Source organism: Chiloscyllium punctatum, chromosome 8 (genome assembly GCF_047496795.1).
Source record: "Chiloscyllium punctatum isolate Juve2018m chromosome 8, sChiPun1.3, whole genome shotgun sequence".
Classification (NCBI taxonomy): Eukaryota; Metazoa; Chordata; class Chondrichthyes; order Orectolobiformes; family Hemiscylliidae; genus Chiloscyllium; species Chiloscyllium punctatum.
This window is the reverse complement of record NC_092746.1, coordinates 94822801-94837602: the sequence shown is the minus strand read 5'-3', so window position 1 is coordinate 94837602 and position 14802 is coordinate 94822801. Positions and strand designations below refer to the sequence as shown.

The 14802-nt window shown below is 41.5% G+C and overlaps 1 long non-coding RNA gene across 1 annotated transcript in view; it reads left to right on the top strand.

The window, feature by feature from the left end:
* Positions 1–326: 326 nt before the first annotated feature.
* LOC140480262 (uncharacterized) overlaps positions 327–14802 on the top strand; it is a 192368-nt gene continuing 177892 nt past the window's right edge. Inside the window, exons 1-2 of the long non-coding RNA XR_011961237.1 lie at positions 327–425; positions 1069–1163. This is a non-coding gene — a long non-coding RNA (uncharacterized lncRNA). The remainder of the gene's footprint in view (positions 426–1068; positions 1164–14802) is intronic.

The following is a 14802-nucleotide window of genomic DNA, read 5'->3' as shown; positions in this document are numbered from 1 at the left end:
TGTTCTGATTTTAAACTCTACAGAAAACTATTAACCAATCAGACGCTTTCTTTTTCTTAAATTGCCTTTGCAATTTTAAAACAGAAAACATTTCTTCTCTCCTCTACCTTCCACTTTGTCAACTACTTAAAAGCAGACTGCTGTTGAGATATGTGGAGACTTGGATATCAGCAGTTTTCCATTACTGAACCTGAGGGGGGGGGCATTCTTTAGGTGAGAGCTTGACAATGGATATTACTTTTCCCATACAACCTCCAGATGTGCATTTCCAACAGGATTTGAATCAGGAATGCTGGCTACCCTGTCACTAAATATTCCAAGGCTGTCGAGGACCATGTTAGTCAGATTCAGCACAAAGCAGGCACTCTATTTCTCTCCACGGGTGGTTCCAGACCAGGGTCGGTGCAAGAATTTAGGAGATTTAGGTGAGCCTTCAGTCTTGTGCACTCTACCATTTAGCAATTAACTTTTAGCAATTGATATTGTGCATTAATGTCAATGAAAATTCTGCATTTATAAGTACAGATATGTTTTACTTGCAAAGGAGAATTTTATGATATTAATTGTAAATTCTAATTGTTCTACTTTTTTTAAGGATATGCATTAAAGAAATGCACATTGTAATGTGGTTTGGATGGTGCTATACTATGTGTTCCTGCAACAATTGCTGAATGATTTTATTTACAGTTTACACAATAACCATTACAAGAAAGTGGGCTAAATTAAGGTGTGTTTTTAAAATATTATTCATTGCTTCTCAGCTTTGAAGTATTCACATAGATGTACATACATATTGGTAAAATATTTGCAAAGAAATTAAGGAATACAATATAAAATGTAATCTAAATGTGTGGAAATCCATATGGATTTCACTCTATCTGGATGTATACCAACCGATTTAAACCATTCAATCCAACTGCTCAAGCCTGCATGTTCACTTCTGTAGATTTGTGAACAGTTTATTTGCCATTCCTCCTCCCAAGCTTTTGCCCCTCTAAGTGACCATCTAATTTGCCAGCTTTTTGCCAAAACTGCTGAATTTTTCTCACACCTTCTGTTTTAATACAGATTTCCAACGTCTGCAATACGTTGTTTTATTTTAATCAATCTGTCAACTTGCTGACCTATGAGGCTCAGTTCCAAGCTAACAGCCGATGTATCAGGTACCCCTGCTTTTTTTTCACTTAAGGAACGTTTGGTGATTTAAAAAAAAACAACTGGAAATGATTTTTATACAAAGCTGTAAGTTGGACAATGTCTAATCGTTGCAATGTAAATGATGTGCATTCCACATAACAATATGATTGTGGTGTGGTGAAGAAAATAATACCAGATACTTACAAAGCATTGAGAATGGATTTGCTACAGAGGTACTGGCTGGACGCAATCAGAACGAAACTGAATTATGTTGCAAGCTATTCCCAGGGTTTACGATGTTCGAAGTTAGAGATTACTGAGAAATACAAGGAAATTCAAATGTGAGTCTAGAAATGGCAATTAGGATCATCCAGGCAAAAGTGAGGACTGCAGATGCTGGAAACCAGAGTTTAGATCAGAGTGGTGCTGGAAAAGCACAGCAGGTCAGGCATCATCGGAGGAGCAGGAAAATCGACATTTTGCAAAAGCCCTTCATTAGGAATAGAGGCAGGAAGCCTCCAGGTTGGAGACATAAATGGGGGTGGGGCTGGGGGGAAGGTAGCAAAGAGTACAATAGGTGAATGGGGGGTGAGGATGAAGGTGATAGGTCAGAGAGGAGGGTGGAGCGGATAGGTGGGAAGGGAGATTGGCAGGTAGGACAGGTCATGGGGACAGTGCTCAGCTGGAAGGTTGGAATTGTAGTAAGGTGGGGGAGAGGGGAAATGAGGAAACTGGTGAAGTCCACATTGATGCCCTGGGGTTGAAGTGTTCCGAGGTGGAAGATGAGGTGTTCTTCTTCAGGCGTCGGGTGGTGAGGGAGCGGTGGTGAAGGAGGCCCAGGACCTCCATGTCCTCGGCAGAGTGGGAGGGGGAGTTGAAATGCTGGGCCACGGGGCGGTGTGGTTGATTGGTGCGGGTGTCCTGGAGATGTTCCCTAAAGCGCTCTGCTAGGAGGCGTCCAGTCTCCCCAATGTAGAAGAGACCCCATCGGGAGCAATGGGTACAATAAATGACATTGGTGGATGTGCCGGTGAAACTTTGATGGATGTGGAAGGCTCCTTTAGGGCCTTGGTGGTGAGGGAGGAGGTGTGGGCGCAGGTTTTGCAATTCCTGCGGTGGCAGGGGAGGGTGCCAGGATGGGAGGGTGGGTTGTTGGGGGGTGTGGACCTGACCAGGTAGTCACGGAGGGAACAGTCTTTATGGAAGGCGGAAAGGGGTGGGGAGGGAAATATATCCCTGGTCCGTTTGGAGGTGGCAGAAATGTCGGCGGATGATATGGTTAATGCGAAGGTTGGTAGGTGGAAAGTGAGGACCAAGGGGGTTCTGTCCTTGTTACGGTTGGAGGGGTGGGGTCTGAGGGCGGAGGTGCGGGATGTGGACAAGATGCGTTGGAGGGCATGTTCAACCACATGAGAAGAGAAATTGTGATCTCTAAAGAAGCAGGGCATCTGGTGTGTTCTGTGGTGGAACTGATCCTCCTGGGAGCAGATACGGCAGAGGTGGAAGAATTGGGAATACGGGGTAGCATTTTTACAGGAGGTGGGGTAGGAAGAGGTGTAATCCAGGTAGCTGTGGGAGTCGGGTTTGTAAAAAAAAGTCAGTGTCAAGTCGGTCGTCGTTCATGGAGATGGAGAGGTCCAGGAAGGGGAGGGAGGTGTCAGGGCTGGTCCAGATGAATTTAAGGTCAGGTGGAATGTGTTGGTGAAGTTGATGAATTGCTCAACCTCCTCGCGGGAGCACAAGGTGGCACCAATGCAGTCATCAATGTAGCGGAGGAAGAGGTGGGGAGTGGTGGCAGTGTAACTATGGAAGATGGACTGTTCTACATAGCTGTCCACTCTGTTCACTGATCAAGTCCAATTGTGGATTCTATTCAAATTGAAATCCTACAGGAGACTGCAAAGGAAAGGTAAGATCCAGCTGTATGCAAGTTTGTCACAGTCTTTCAGAGGATTGGACTTTTCCAAGAAACAAACGATTGCAGAATAATCAAAAATGCAGGTTAATAAAAAAAAGTGCAAATTTTGGAAATCTGGACTAATATTGCAAACATATGGCAAGTTCATCTTGAGAAGCTAAGTTAACATTTCCATGAGTCATTGTTTTCCCATCTACACCACTGCCATTGAAACATCCTGTCAAAGAAGTCTACAGATCAGAAAAAGGCTTTTCGACCCATTGAGTCTGCACCAGTCAAAAACAACCACCTAACATTTCTAATCCCATTTTACACAACTTGGTTCATGACTTGTATACTTTGGCATTGCAAGTGCACATCACAATGTTTAATGTTACAAGTGTTTCTGCCCTTACCACTTCAAAAACAAGGAATTTGAGCTTCCCATCTCCTTCTGGGTGAAAAACATTTCCTCATGTCCACTCTACACCTCCTGCTCCTTACTTTAAATCTATTCTCCTTGATCATTGATCCCTCCTCCTGTCTACCCTGAGCCCCTCATAATTCTATACATCTCAATCATGTCCCCCCCTTAGTGCCCTAGCTTTTTGCTTGACAGATTCTGTTGAACTTGTTCACTACTAGTGTTCTCTGCTTTTATTATAAATCCTATTTTGTGATAACACTTTGCACAAAGCCCCGGATTATTGTGTGTGTGAGGAAACATTTTAATACAAGTAGATTTAGGATTCTCCTCAAAACAGCAATGTAAGGCTTTTCGATGCTTGTGATGCCTCACTCTCGATATTCTGAGCACAGATTTATTCCACAGGCTGCTAGATTCTGCCCTGAAGATAATGATAACAAGACACCAGTCCTTAGGGCTCTTTTCTTTCCATTCGTGGATCTCTGGCTGCTGCTTCAAACATACGTTACTAAAGCAACAATATCACTCCGAACAGAATGTTGCCTTGACACTTGCCAGCCCTCTGACATCCCTACATATATTGTATGAAGTTATCAAAAAGTCCATCATCAGTTCTAAAAATACACTTTTGCCGCATTGTTGTATTTTACACTATAAATATGATATTGTAGAAAAGATAGAGACTGTTCCTGCTCGCCCTGATACTTATCAATCGGTAAAGTGCACATGACCATGCTGAACATTTGTATGGATATCCCATGAGTTAAAGGTTTGAAGACAATGTGAATCTCCAATTTTCTGTATCACATGAAACTCAAGCTTTTGTTTGGCAAAGTGAGTATTGAGTGCCCATTCTTAATCACGGTTGAGTGCGTGGCAGTGAGCTGCCTTCTTAGACCACTGCAGTCCCTCTGACTTAGTGACAGTGAAGGTATGATGATATAGTTCCAAGTCAAGATTGTGTATGGCTTGGCTGCTGTTGTAATTATCAGTGAGAATCTCCACTTTTGAAATCAAATAGAAAGTGCTGAAGAAACTCAGAAAGTGTGGCAGCATCTGCATAGCTCGAAACAGCGTTAATGTTTTGAGTCTACCAATTTTTCTTTGGAATTGAAGGGGGCGGTGGCAAATGTTCGTGTTTATGCTGTTGACAAAATGGGAGGAGAAGTGAATGGACCAGATGGTGACGAGACCCAGCGCCAAAGATGAAAGAAAAGCTAATGGTTAGAATGGTGTGGATGCACAATACGTAATAATGGTAGGTGAGAATGATAGAGAATAGATCAACTTTGCTGAGACAAGCCCATGCAAACAAGACAATGGGGTGAGTTTGGGGGGTGGGGGGGGTGGGGGGGGGGGGGGTGGGTGGGGGGGGGGGGGGTGGGGGAGAGGGGCATCATTTGGGTTTCACTGGAACCCTACATCAGACCCAAGATGGAAATGAGGGCATGAACCCCTCTGACAATAGCATACAGGGAAGGTCATGGGTGAAGCAGCTGAAGGTGGTTGGTCCAAGGATACCACCCATAGGTACTCCAGCAATGATATCCTGGAATCAGAATAAATGATCTCTAATGACTAATCATCCTCTTTAATGTTAGGTATTATTCTGATCATTAGAAAGTTTTACCAGACCTCCGTGATATCACTCTTAGTCAAAATGTTGCTTTGAAATCAAAGGTCCTGATCGTCACTGCATCTCTTGAATTTATCCCTTTCAGTCTTGTTGGGAACAAAACTGCAATTAGGTCTGGAGCTGAGTGGCCCAGAGGAACCCAAAGTGAGTGTTATTGAACTAAGTAAGTGCCCCTTGATTGCATTGTCAATTGCAGATTTTTGAGAGCAGACTGATGGGATGGTTATTGTATGGACCAGGGTTGTCCTGATTTTTGTCGACAGGACACATCTGAACATTCTTTTCTGAAGTGTTAGGTAGTTGATGGTATTGTAGAGGGCAGTTGTGGCACATTGGTAGTGTCCCTACATCTGACCTAGGAGATCCAGGTTCAAGTCTCACGTGCTCTAGAGATACAAAATAACATGGTCTGAATGGGTTGTTTAAAACTATCTAGGTGACAGTATTGTAACTATATTGGGATAGTCTGGTTAAGCCATAGCTAATTCTGGAACATAATACTACAGCCAGAGTCCATAGTTTTATATTCAGTGCACTCAACTGTGCCTTGATATAATGTGAACTGAGGTAAAAACAATGACTGCAGATGCTGGAAAGCAAATACTGGATTAGTGGTGCTGGAAGAGCACAGCAGTTCAGGCAGCATCCAACGAGCAGCGAAATCGACGTTTCGGGCAAAAGCCCTTCAAAGGGCTTTTGCCTGAAACGTCGATTTCGCTGCTCGTTGGATGCTGCCTGAACTGCTGTGCTCTTCCAGCACCACTAATCCAGTATAATGTGAACTGAGTTGACTTGGCTGCAGACTGGTAACTACAATGGGGTGGAGAACAGCACCAGAATGGGCCAGGATGCGCAGTCCGCTCAGCACTTCCACTATCCACTCCGAAAAGAAGCACCACATCAAAGCTTTTTAAATCCCTTCAATGGGTTGTTAGCATTGTTGGAAAGACAAGCATTTGTTGCCCTTGCCTATTTATTCTTTATCTAAAAGATTCATCAGTTGTGTCCACTACTGTCAATGGGAAAACATTCAACCGTATGCTTAGTAAGTGGTAGAATGTGTAGCACACAATTAATAAGGAATGCAAATTTTTTTTAAGAAACAGACGTTTCATGGAAACAAGTTGTAATTTATTTATACGAAGTGAGAAAGATAGCTTTCTAAACTGAATAAACATTTTAAATATTGTATTAAGTGATTACCTATTGCTAAATGTAACATTTAACATAATCGTTACTGTAAATTATTGTAGACATCAATAAAACCTTTAATTAGCATAGGATCAATGACTTCTCGTGTTTAATGTACAGGATCTTAACATCCAGTTGTCAATGGAAAGTTATACACCACTGGCATCACACTAAGATTAATTGTAAACATAAGTGTTTAATTGAGATTAATTATCAGTCTATTTAGATGTCAATGTGACCACAAGGGGTGTCTCCTCTGCTGACTGTGGGTCAGCCACTTTCTGATGATTCAACTGATTTTTTTTGGGGGACAGAAAAACAAAATTATAATCATGTAATGTGCATTATGCAAAGCAGCTGCCTGAAGAAATATGTGCTCAGGATGGCTGCTGCTGCTTACATGCAGCATGGAAAATAATTGGCAAGCGTTCAATGATTTGCATTTTGCTTTTTGTACTTTGGAAAGGAGAAACACCGAGAGTAATGTTTTCTTGTTTATCCCCACAATGTAGAACAGAACAATCTAAGGCAACTTTTTGTTTTCGCCTCTTGAGCAGTACCTGACAGAATGCTTGTTTAAAAAAGTGCCCAATTATCAATGCATTAATTTCAATGAGAAAAAAGTTGCTTGATGCCATAATAGCTGGGTGAACTGATCTCTCAGATTACTACCCAGGCACGGAAGACAAAATCTTATCCCTCGGTGTTTACTCTGGTTTGATCTCCAACATAAGTCTGTAACAGAAGCAGAAGCGAGACAGATCGATATTGACTAAGTGTTCAATTATTGACAACCACTCTTCCCTGAAGAAGGGCTTATGCCCGAAACGTCGATTCTCCTGCTCCTTAGATGCTGCCTAACCTGCTGCGCTTTTCCAGCAACACATTTTTCAACCACTCTTCCTGTTGTCTTACAAGGTCACACACTAAATATAGTGGCCCACCTCCTGCTTTCCTGGTTGAAGGTTGAAACAGCAAAAGTGAAGAACTGTAATCCTTGTGAAGTTTAATGAGATTTGATGACCCACCTTGTCATTACTGTCTGGCGGGAGTTGCTGAGAAATCCATAGGATCTATCTTAATTACAATTGCCATTTTTATATATACTACGAGATGTTCGATTGAAGTATATTACCCATATTTACCCCATGTTGATTCTGAGTGTCAAAAATAAGTTGTATTTGTATTGTATCTTTCATTACTGTTCTAACCTGTAAAACTTATTGTTGTTTGTTCAAGACTTGACAACCAAACATAGTTTCTTTTTAAGAAAAAAACATATGGTGCTTAATATATGACATTAAGGAAGATATACAGAACTTTGAAAACTCTGTTGCAAAGACCGGAAAAGTAACTCTTGTTCCTTAGGAGTCTTCTAAAGGGCAGGGAGAGGCATCGTTTGAGAGACAGAAATTGCTTCAGCAGTGTCATGTCATTCCAAAGTGCCTCAATCTAACATTATTTCCACAAAATCTGCACATTTCACAAACACAGAAAGAAAAAAACAATCTCCTTAGTTTAACCATAGATAAGATGAGAATTTGTTGCCTTATTTGACTGAATAGATTCTATTCTTACTGAGAAATAGGAATAGCACCAAAAGATGTTTTGGAGGGATTTTATTCAGCTGCTATCAGTTTGAGATGAGGACAATAACATATGACCACAATAGTTGGATAAGATCAGTAATGGACAGAGAACACCTTATTAATTCTAACTCCAGTTTTCACTTTAAGTTGTATTTTAACTCTTTAGTAAATCTTACCCAACTTTTAAACCTGCCATTGCTGCAAACTGTGTCTCAACAGAGTCATATTTCAGATGAAGACACCCACAGGCTCATTCACAAATTCCATTGTAACTCAGGCCCCTCACAGTGCTGCAAATATCAGATAATTACCACCACTGGGAGAGTTTAAGTCACCACCACGTTACCCTTTAGGAGAAGTTCGGCCTTTTGCCAGCTTTCAATCATGGGGGGGAGAAAGAACTAAACACATCATCTGTCGTCTGGAACCCATTACTAGAGAAACAACAGTGATTAACTTAAAGCAGTCTGTTCACACTGCAAGACATCTATTAGTGGAGACTAATTGCTAAAGAAATCATTAAGCCAACTCCGCTGTCTTCATTCTATTGCAATACATTGGAACATCAGTAATGTTTGTGCTGCTATGGATCATGTGGAACCAAAGGGAGGGGAGGAGGAGGGCGGGGGGGGGGCGCGGTGGCATACACTCGTGACACTGGCAGCAGCTAGGTATCGCCCAGAAATGCAGAGACCACTTTGATTGTAGCAAAGTAAGAAGAATATGGTTATCCTTTTTTTCCTCTTCACTTAAAAAGAAGAAAGAACTTTGCAGCATGTGTACAATTTTGATCTCCTTTTTGTAAGAAGGATGTATTTAGCTCAGAGGGGGTGCAACAAAGGTTCATTTGATGGCTTGGTGTTAAAGGCCATTACATAACTGAAAAGGGACATTTTCATCTTGCACCTGGTTTGAAGGTTCATAATATATTATTCTGATTTGAAATTTGAGTTGTAAAGTGGAGGGGAGAAAATGATTTTACTTTTACAGTTCTAAGGGGATGTACTTTTTTAAAAGGTCAAAGTCATCTTGAGCATTGACTTCACAACAACATTTACAAGAAGTCGTATAAATACAGCGAAATGATTAGCATTCACCTGGGAACGAATTATTATTATTAATGTAAGTTTGCCGGCTGGAGGTTTATGACTGTTGGAGAGGGAGAAAGAGAGAGAGAGAGAAGGGGCTGGAAGCAAGTTCACGCAGGGGGTGGATGCCCAGGACAGCAGAGGTGCTGTTTGTTGTAGGCTCCAAGCAATCAGGTCCAGACACACGTCGTGAGGTCCTTAGAGGTCAGTGACAAGAAAACTCCAGAAGTAGAAAGCTGTCAGAGAGGAAAACATCATCCAAAATTGGCGAAAGCCTGAATCTGAGGTACCCATGGTAAGCAATAGTGGACTGAGTTAGCAGTTTCTTTAGAGGTCTTGTGTTGTGTCATTAACCAAAAAAAGTCTCACCCACTGAGTATGCAGAAATTGTCAAAATGAAACTAACTACAGCTGTTCCAACTGAATAACAAGCTTTAGCGAGGAGAGGGAGTGATACTTCATTGATGTTTTTGTGAAGGTATTATTAGGATAAAAGAGATTAAGCTTTCTTTCTAATGAGTGTGATGAGATTGTTCCAATAGTTCTTGTCAGTTTTGTGCAGTTTGTGTTTTTCTTTTGTGTAGTAAGCTTCTATGTCATTTTATTAAAAGTACATTGGTAACCTCTTGCAAAAATGCACAGTGACTGACTTTTGTGGGAAACAAAAATAAAGATAAAACTTGTGGACTATCAAATAAGGTTCCACTCTTGTATCTGACTTATTCAGTTTTGAATCACAACACACTGAAAAAAAAGAAAATCAATTTTGAGAGGATAAAACCAATTTGTACAGAATAGGAAGAAGGTGCTGATTGTTTGGATGTGGTCGACATAAAGATGCAACAGAAATTGTTAACTGTCTTAGTTAACTGATTAAATTCAGACAGGCAAATCAATGCAACTTGTTAGTGTTTTGCCTTCAGGATGTAGAGGGGATTCACTGTCTCCATAGTCCTTTCCACAGTGAAGAAGGTACAATGTGTGAACATAAATGTTCCTGTTGCATCTCCATGGGAACCATAGGCCAACCAATCAGCATTCACCTACTGTGCCATATAATTATTTTTCCTTTTTCAGGTTGCTTCCAGTCCAGATGAGTGCAAGGCAAAAAGCTTTAACCTCATGTCTCTTTTTAGCAATGTTTAAGTTCACTAGATTGATCCTTCAGTGAGAAAGTTGTTGTATGAGGAGAGACCAAATAAAATTGGTTGACAATCTCTTGAGTTTAGAAGAGTGAGATATGATCTCATTAAATCATATGACTAATGATGGTTCAATGAAGTGAAAACTAAGGGGCTGGTTTACCTAGCTGCATAGTCTAGAGCTAGGGTACACGGTATCAGGACAAGGGGTTGAGAATTGACGGTTGTGAAACTTCTTCCCTGAAGGATTCTGAATTTTGGATTTCAGTATGCCAGAGAACTGTAATACCAAATAATCTTAACAGAACAGTTGGTATTTCTGTTCTGTTATGAATATATAACACCATGACAAAAGAAATTGGAGCAGGAGCATTTGGACCTGTCAGGTTGCTGCACCTTTCAATTCTCTCAGGACTGATCTGATTGTGGCCTGAAGTCCATTGTCTATCTCCTCTTGATTACTAACACTGAACATTCACTTGTACCTGTGTTTGTGTTTTTGCTGCTGTTTACTTATTATTTACTATCTATGCTATTTAACTCTGCGATCTGCCTTTATTGCTTACAAGATAAAGCTTTTCACTGTGCCTTGGTAAATTCAATTCAATTCAATACTTTGTGGATCAAAATCTGTTTACCTCAGCCTTGAATATATTCGATGACCCAGTTTTCATTTCCCTTGGATGTAGAGAATTCCAAGGATTAATGAACCTTGAAGAGAGAAGAAGGTTGAAAGGTGACTTAATAGAGACATATAAGATAATCAGAGGGTTAGATAGGGTGGACAGGGAGAGCCTTTTTCCAAGTATGTCTTGCAGTGTGAACAGACTGCTTTAAGTACATTTAAGTCATCATTGGACAAGCATACGGAATAGTGTAGGTGGGATGGGCTTCAGATTGGTATGACAGGTCAGCGCAACATCGAGGGCCGAAGGGCCTGTACTGCCCTGTAATGCTCTATGTTTTATAGAAAACATTCATCTTATCTCCTTAAACTGAAGATCTCATATTTTGGAACTTTGACCCATAGTTCTAGATTTCTGCACAAGAAGAAATAAAATCGAAACATCGATCTTGTCAAGGCCCCTCAGGATCTTTTAAATTTTAGTAAGATCACCTTTCACATTTCTGACTATCAATGAGTACAGGCCCAACCTGCTCAAACTTTTCAGTTAAGACAAAACTTTCAAGAAGCAACTTTGTGAAACTTATCTGAGATGCCTCCAATGCAAATGTATCCCTCCACAAGTAAGGAGACCAAATTAGATGTAGTACTCCAGGTCTAGTCTCACCAAAGCCCTTTACAGATGAAGTAATGCTTCTTTATTTTTATGCTCCAGCCTCCTTGAAATAAAAGTGAATATTCCATTTGCCTTCCTAATTATTTGCATGGCAACATTTTGTGATTCAGGTAAAAGGGCACTCAGATTCCCTTATGCTGCAGCAGTCTACAGTTGTTCTCCATTTAAATAATATCCTACGTTGATATTCTTCCTGCCAAAACAGACAACCTCGCATTCTGTGTTGGATACCACCTGCCAAATTGTTGTCCACTCTCACCTAGTCTATATATATTCGTTTGCATAATCTTCAGTCAGAATTTAAGAAGAGGAATTATGGGTCCCAGTTGCAGAACTGAAATTGGGTGCCACTTTTCCATAAGCCCCTTTTGAGAACTGACAGAAACACAACCGTTATTGAAACTTAATGGGCCAGTGGACGGCACTGGAGATGTGTGATTATGCAAAGGGTAAAGGTGTCATTGCGGTGTCCTGTAGTCAGGTGCCAATGTAGTAGGTACAGCTGGTTATAAAAGAATCTTCTGGTCACACTGCTACCAACAGTTTCTGTCCAACACTTGAGTATCAGTACTTCGTTCAATTTTTTGTTGTAGCCCTTCTTGCCCCTCATGTCCCTCAAATGACCTCTCTAATCACTCCTCCCGCCAAATATTCTTGTGTGTCCTGGTCACTACCCTCTTCCATTCTAGCCCCTTCAGGTGCATATATATGAGACCGGCCCTAATGTTTAATGACGTCTCCCTTTAGGTTCATGTCCAGGCAACAGGGAATGGCAGAGGGTACTGTTTCACAAGGATGGTAACAAGAGGAAGGTGATGATATTAAAGTATTATTACTAGACTATTTATCCAAAGACCCAGGAACATGCTGGCCACCTGAGTGCAAATCCTGCCATGGCAGATAGAAACAGAAATTTTACAGTAAAGGAGAAGCCATTCAATCCATTGTGTCTGTACTGGTTCCCAGAAGGAGAAAGTGAAGACTGCAAATGCTGGAGATCAGAGCTGAAAAATATGTTGCTGGAAAAGCGCAGCAGGTCAGGCAGCATCCAAGGAGCAGGAGAATCGACGTTTTGGGCATAAGCCTCTAATGCTTGAGGGAAAACAGCCCCAGCATATTCAGCCTCTTTCTATAGCTGAAATCCTCCAACCCTGACACAACATCCTTGTAAATCTTTTCTGAGCCCTTTCAAGTATCACAACATCCTTCCGATTGGAAGGAGACCAAAATTGCATGCAATGTTCCAAAAGTGGCCTAATCATCTGTACAGCTGTAACATGACCTTCAAACTCCTACTCAATGCTCTGACCAATAAAGGAAAGCATACCAAACACCTTCTTCACTATTCTATCTACCTGCGACTACTTTCAATCAACTATGAACCTGCACTCCATGATCTTTTTGTTCAGCAACGCTTCCTAGGACCTTTCTTTAAGTATATATGTCCTGCTATGATTTGCTTTTCCAAAATGCAGCACCTCACATTTATCTAAATTAAACTCCATCTGCCACTCCTCAGCCCATTGCCCCATCTGATCAAAATCCCACTGTAATCTGAGGTAACCTTTATAGAATCTCTACAGTGTGGAAACAGGCCCTTTGGCCCAAAAAATCCACACTGACCCTCTGAAGAATAACCCACCCAGGCCCATCCCCCTATATTTATCCCTGACTAATGCCTCTAATGTAGGCATCCCTGAACACTATGGGTAATTTAGCATGGCCGATTCACCTAACCTGCACATCTTTGGATAGTGGGAGGAAATTGAAGCACCCGGAGGAAACCCACGCAGACAGAATATGCAAACTCCACACAGACAGTTGCCTGAGGGTGAAATCAAAACTGAGTCACTGGCACTGTGAGGCAGCAGTGTTAGCCACTGTGCCACCCAAAGGTAACCTTCTTCGCTGTCCACTACATCTCCAATTTTGGTGTCAGCTGCAAACTTACTAACTATGCCTCCTATACTCACATTGAAATAATTTATATAAATAATGAAAAGTAGTGGACCCAGCACTGATCCTTGTGGCACTCCACTGGTCACAAGCCTCCAGTCTGAAAAACAACCCTCCACCATCAGTCTCTGTCTTCTATCTTTGAGCCAGTTCTGTATCCAAATAGTTACTTCTCCCTGTATTCCATGCGATCGAACCTTGCTAACCAGTCTTATGGGGAACCCTGTTGAATACTTTACTGAAGTCCATATAGATCATGTCCAACTCTCTGCCCTCATCAATCCTCTTTGCTACTCCTTCAAAAAACTCAACTGAGTTTGTGATACATGATTTCCCATGAACAAAGCCATGTTGACTATCCCGAATCAGTCCTTGCCTTTCCAAATACATGTAAATCCTGTCCCTCAGGATTCCCTCCAACAACTTGCCCACCACCGATGTCAGGCTCACTGGTCTATAGTTCCCTGGCTTGTCCTTACCACCTTTCTTAAATAATGGCACCATGTTAGCCAACCTCCAGTCTTCCAGCACCTCACCTGTGAGTACTAATGATGCAAATATCTCACCAAGAGGCCCCCTAGTCCCATTCTCTGACTCATCTGGGTAGCCCTCAAAATACATCACTCTCAAATATCTATCAACCTCTCTTTTGAACCTCCTATGGAGTCCCCCTCCACCACTCTCCCAGGTGGCACATTCCAAATCCTTGCAACTCTCTGAGTAAACTTGTTTTTCCTTTTCTCACTCCTAGTTCTTTTACTGGCAATCTTGACATTGTGACCCTTAGTTACTGACATACCAATTTGTGGAAAGTGAATATCGTACTTTACCTTGTCAAAACTGTTCATAATTTTGAACACATCAATAAGATTGCTTCTTAATCCCTCTGCTCCAAGGAGAATCAGCCTGATTTCTCTCATCTTTCTTTGTACCTAAAATCCTTCATTCCTGATATCATTTTGGTAAACTTCTTTTGAACTCTTTTCAGGGCTTTAACATCCTTCCTTAAATAAGGTGCCCAGAACTGAACAATACTCCAAATGTCATCTCACAAGTGACTCACTGCATCACTTCCTTCCTTTATACTCTATGCCTCTATTTATAAATCCATGGATCCTATAAGCCTTCTTTACAACAGTTTCATCTTGCCTGGCCACCTGAAGTCCTCTGCTCCAGTAATCCCTTCAAAGTTGTACCATTGAATGTGTGTTGTTTCTCCAGGTTTCTTCCAACAAAATGCATGACCTCATTTTTCTCTGCACTGAAATTCACCTGCCAGGTGTCTGACCATTTGGCCAACTTGACAGTGCCCCTCTGAAGTCATTCAACATCATCTTCACAATTTACTATTCTCCTTTACTTGGTATCATCTGCAAATTTTGATATTTTTCCCTCACTGTGGGTGGGTGGGAGGATGGTGGGGTAGGGAGGCAGGGAT